The following is a 6,000-nucleotide window of genomic DNA, read 5'->3' as shown; positions in this document are numbered from 1 at the left end:
GCTTGTGGACACTGAGGCCTTCCGCAGCCTCATGTTGGCGGCTGTCCCCAGCCGCCACTATTTTTCAAGGTGTGCCGTGCCCGCCTAACACCAACATGTGTCCCGTAACATCACATGTGCCCTGACCAACGCAGTTACTGGGAAGGTCCACTTAACCACAGACACATAGACAAGTGCATTCGGCCAGAGACGCTACATTTACCTGACAACACACTGGGTGAATGTTGTGGAGGCCGGGAGCGAGTCGTACCCTGGGATGGCACAGGTGCTACGGACGCCAAGGATTGCGGGCCCTACGTCGATCAGGGTTTCCACCAGCACCTACGTTAGTGGCTCCAACCCCCACTTCTCCTCCACTTCCACCTCCGAATTATCCGCGTGCAGCACCAGTCAGTCAGTCAGTCGGTAGCAGTGTAGCACTGCAGTGGGAAAGCGGCAACAGGCCGTTCTGAAGCTGATTTGCTTAGGGGACAAACAGCACACTGCCGCAGAGCTGTGGCAGGGGATAAGAGACCAGACTGAGCTGTGGCTCTCGCCACTCAACCTAGAACCAGGCATGGTTGTGTCTGATAATGGCCGTAACTTGGTGGCGACTTTGGAGCTCGGCAAGCTCACACACATACTATGCCTAGCCCACGTCTTAAACTTAGTGGTTCAGCACCCGCCTGGCAATAGACTCCAGGGGACCACATTCAAGTTTTATAGATAAGGATTTAAACTGGGTCTCAGAGGCATGTCTCAGCTGGAGGTAACGATAAAAGCATGTTCGAGGTAGTTTGAACTCACTCTGGAGGCTTTCAAAAGAGCGGAATACCCCTCCATGGAAGAGTTGTGTCAGATATTTTACCCCTTTTTGAGGCCAAAATTCAAACCTTGACAACATAAGGAGCTCTCGAAGTAGTTTATTGCTCCACAGGGGCATATATGGAGACCAAGTCTCCCCATTAGGATCCTCAATATGTGTCTCCACAAACCGTGTCCATGCCGCAATTACATTAGTCATGGCTTCAGTGCAGTACAAGGTTCTAGGGGCTCCTCCCCCTCTATATACCATATTTGTCAAAGCCTCATATGAGCCCACTAGTGCTGCTTCAAGAACCACCGCTGGGTTGTTTGCATCCGCTCTGATCCACCAAGTCGCATACATCAGCTGAGTTGCGATATAATAAACATACATATGTGGCATTCGCAAACCCCCTTGTATATACAGAGCCTTTAGGGTTTTCCTAGCCAATCTAGGGGACTGATGTCTCCATAGGAAGGGCGACAGTAGTCTATCTATGGAGTTGAAGTGTGACTTAGGGATTTTAACTGGAAGTGTCCTGTAAATATAAAGAAGCTTCGGCAGCAGTACCATTTTGACAATATTTATTCTACCCACCAGGGTCAAAGGTAGGTTCTCCCACGCTTCTATTTTAAGCGTGATGTATTCCATTGTAGGCACCATGTTCAGTTTATAAAACTGCCTAGGGTCCCTATGAATTTGAATTCCCAAATACGGAAAACTTTCTACCACTCTCAAGGGCGACAGCGGGATATCTCTGAACTATCATCCACTAAGCACAAACTAGACTTAGCCCAGTTCACCCGAAGGCCCGAATATATCTCTCATATCTATCTACCGTGTCCAGAAGTGCCTCCAGAGAAGGGCTGGCTTCTGCTAAGTACACTAACACATCGTCTGCATATAGCGATACTATTTCTTGTATTCCTGCTATTGTCCATCCCTCTATCAGTAAACTATTATTAATCAGTTGGGTAAGGGGTTCCATAATGAGGGCAAACAACAGCGACAAGGGGCAGCCCTGTCTGGTGCCTCTATGTAGACTAAAAAGGTCGGGACAGACAACCATTTACCCTTACTCGGCCTTGGGGGCCTGGAACATCAACTGGACCCATCTGATAAAAGACCAGGGGAAGCGCAAGCAGTGTAGCGTCTCCTAAATAAAATGCTACTCCACAGAATCAAAGGCTCTCTCATTATCGAGAGAAGCCAACGCTCGCGACCCTGCATTGTCGTGTCTGACCTGTAAGTTAGTAAACAACCTCCTAAAGGTTGATATCAGTTGTCTTACCAGGCATGAAGCCAGACTGGTCTGGGTCTATAACCGCTAAGATTACTTCTCCGAGGAGTCTGGCCCAAATTTTTGCTAAAATTTTGGTATCTGTGTTTAGAAGGGAAATCATCTATAGGAGCTGCACTGGTCTGGGGGCTTCCCCGATTTGTGAATTACCACGATAGTCGCCTCCATAAAAGACGGAGACAGCCTATCGGCCTCAAAAGCATGTTCAAAGAGCTTGACCAGTCGCGCACTGTGCAAATCTATGTTGAGCTTGTACCGCTCCAACTGAAAGCCGTCCGGACCAGGCGATTTCCCAACCAACAAGCTCTCAATTGCCACCTTAACCTCGCCCACATCCACAGGACCATCCAGATAACTCCCATCCATCCGGGATAGAGGAGTAAGCGGAATGCTCCGTAAAAAACCTTGCATATCTACAGGTAAGGAGCTGTAAAGGTCAGAGTAATACCGGGCAAATTGTTCACAGATCTCTCCCGGTCGAACTACCCGAGACCCATCTCCACAGATAATGTGAGGGACCACAGTTTGAGGCATTTCCGTTCTGGACAAAAACGCCAAAGCTCGCCCGTTCTTGTCCCCATCCGAGAACACCACCTGTCTTTGAAATAATAGCTTTTTTGGGGTATATTCTGTCAAGTGTAGGTCAAGTCTTCTTTGCGCCTCTTCCCACGCCATACGATCATCCTCACTAGGAGCCTGGACATACGTTCTTTCTTTATCTACTAGGTTCATGTCTAGTCTAGCTCTGGTCGTCCCTAAGTCTTTCCTATGTGAGGCCATCGCATGTATGAGCGTACCACGTAGAACCACTTTAAAGGCCTCCCACTCCACTATGGGGTCCGAGGAGCCCTCATTGTTCGCCCAGTAATCTTTCATGCCCTGCTAAGCCGCCCAGGCCACAGGTAAGACCTCCAACCACTTACAGTTGAGCTGCCACAACCTCTCAAGGGGTGCCAATGGTTGGGTGAGGAGCACCAATAGGGGGGCATGATCCAAAATACCCCTCGGTAAATAATCTACCTTGGTTAAGTTAGTCAACAATTCTCTACTAACGAATTCCAGATCGATTCGGGAAATCGTTGCCTAAGATGCAGAGTGGCAGGAGTACTGATGTTTTCCCGGGTGCAGATATCTCCACCCCTCCGTGAGGGCATATGCATCCGCCCAGTTGCTCAGCGACCTATCATGGCTAGCCTGAGGGCGGGTCAAGGACAGCATTAAAATCTCCCATCAGGATCAATGGGGCAGATGGTAAAGTTGCCACCCTCCCCATGATGTCATCTAACACTTCTCTCTGGAAGGGAGGAGGAATGTACACACCCACTAGTATATAATCCATGCCCCTCACCGCCGCATGTATGATAACAAAACATATCAAGCTGAACAGAGTGCAATTGAAAAGGAAGAGATTTTGCCACGAGCACTGAGACTCCCCTTGCATGAGTACTATAAATAGCATGATACTTCGATCCCACTAACGGTCTCTTTAGCGCCAGCAGCCTTTGCCCCCTCAGATGTGTCTCCTGCAATATCACCACATCAGGGTTATAGCCCTTCAAGTAGTTAATGACAAGAGTCCTCTTGATTTTATCATTGAGCCCTCTGACATTCGAGGAGACTAACCGACAGGTAGCCATCATGGTGGGAACTCACTACTGTAACCCAAGAGGACCCCAGTTTGCCCAGACAATTCACACCCACTTTCATACCACAAGACATGAAACAAACATAGAACATACCAACCAGCCCATAACGTCAGACATAACCCCCCCTCCCTGCCCAGATTGCCCCAACATATCCGAGCTTGGTACCCCGAACTTAAGTAAGTTAACTTCCTTTGCAAATACGGGGGGGACCAATACTAAGTGTCCATAACCCCTTAATTAAACTAAATGGAACCCAGGGTTAACTAGGACATCAAAACCAACTGTAGCCCCTCCCTATAATTCGGCCATCCGTAAAAGCAAATAGACTTCTATCATCCTGGGAACCCACATGCACTCAGCCCCTCCGATCGAGCCAGTCCAATGCTTCTTCTGGAGTGGAGAAGAACTTCACTGACTCTCCGTCCTGGACTCTGAGACGAGCTGGATACAGCATGGCATAAGCAAGGCCTTCCTCGCGCAGACGTGCTCTCACTGCTGTAAACTGCCTCCTCTGTTTCTGGACTTCCGAGGAAAAATCCGGATAAAATGAGATTCTGGTGTTGTCAAATCTAATGTCTTTCAGCTGGCGGGCCGCCGCTAGTACAGCGTCGCGGTCCCTATAATTCAGGACTTTTAGGATGAAGGGACGAGTTGGAGCCCCTGGAGGTAAAGGTTTGGTGGGGATTCTATGCGCCCGTTCAACTGCAAAACTGGCAGAGAGGGTGATGGGAGCCAGAGTCTGCTTTATAAGGTGCTCCGCAAAATCCTCTGGAGATTGGCCCTCAGCCCTTTCGGGCAGATCCAAAATGCAGACATTATTTCGTCTATTAAGGTTCTCTGCGTCTTCCACTTTTGCTATCAGAGATTTAACTTGTTGAAAGACTCGCACCTTGTTATCTCCTAGATGCGCCATATCCTCCACATCTCCCAGTCTCCTCTCCACCTCTGTGGTTCTCTTGCATATCTTATCAATATCATGCCGGAGGCAGGCGAGATCAGCCTGGACGTGGTCTATTTTGACTGTAAGAGCAGTTTGTAATTGCAGACATTATTTTGCTGAGATTAACCTCTATTTGTTCGGAGGGGCAATCGTCCCCTTGGGCCTCTGTCTGACTCATACCGTCCACTATTAACTTGGGAGAAGGGATAGTGCTAGGAGTGCCTGTTTTACGGCCCATATAGATAGAGTTGTTGACCTGGGTGAAATCAGGGCAAATTCCGTTAACAGTCCCACACACTATAGGCACAGTCTTGTGACTCCCGTCCCCAATGAGGACCCTAAAAACCACCACCACACTCCAGCAAAGGGGTTAATTAACTCTTGCCCATAATGTTTTAGATAGTCAGATCAGCAGGCCCTTGCTCCAAATGTTTGAGGGTCACCAGCAGGCCATCAATCATAATTTTTCAAGGGTGTATGATGCCCTCCTTTATGTGTAACAAAGGGTGTATTGGAGTGCTGGTTCCTTATAATTTTTGCAGGCCTTTCACTTAGTGCATAGGCTTTATGAGTGTCCCACTTCCTGAACAATCGTACCACAATGGGAATGAGGCCCTCCTTTATGTGATATACAGGTTGCATCGGAGTACCTCTTCCTTGTAATTTTTGGCAGCACTTGCACTTTATATACAAGTAAATATACAGGAAAGAATGTTTCGTAACTATTTTTCCTCTAAAATAGTTTTTTTTTTCTTCGGCTTTGTGCGTATTATTGTCAGTCTGTAAAAGTGGCGTACTACTCGGACAACATTGTTCCCAGCAGCGACCTGGAAGTCCAAGATGCATCCAGACATCCAATTTCTGACCTTTTCCTATGAACCAGGCACCCTCCCCTCTTCAGAGCAGGGGGTGCCTGGTTTAATGCTCGGGTTCTTCCATTGTGCTCGGTAGAGCACCAGAGCAGCCCGATTTGTTCGGCCCGAGCCTTATGGTGCTCGATCAACACTAGTAAGAGGATATATTCCCCTCAATGAACCTTGTAAGTGGCAGGCTTATAAAAGAGGATTGTCTCATAAAGGACACCACCAGTTCACATGCTGATCACTGTTACGGCACAGTTTTATTAAAAAAAATCCCTTTTTAAGGGTTGTTATATTTATTTATTTTTGCTTCTCTAATCCAGCGGGCAAAAGATGCCTTAGAGGCCGTATTACCTTTTTTAACCCCACCAAATAGTACAAATAGGGCAGAAAATTTTCTGCAATCTTTAGTTACTTGCAGGTACTGTAAAATACACCTCTTGACATCAAGAGAATGCAGCTCCTTTTCT

This window comes from Bufo bufo, chromosome 1 (assembly GCF_905171765.1).
Source record: "Bufo bufo chromosome 1, aBufBuf1.1, whole genome shotgun sequence".
In the NCBI taxonomy this organism is placed as follows: Eukaryota; Metazoa; Chordata; class Amphibia; order Anura; family Bufonidae; genus Bufo; species Bufo bufo.
Note: the sequence above shows the minus strand (reverse complement) of the source record.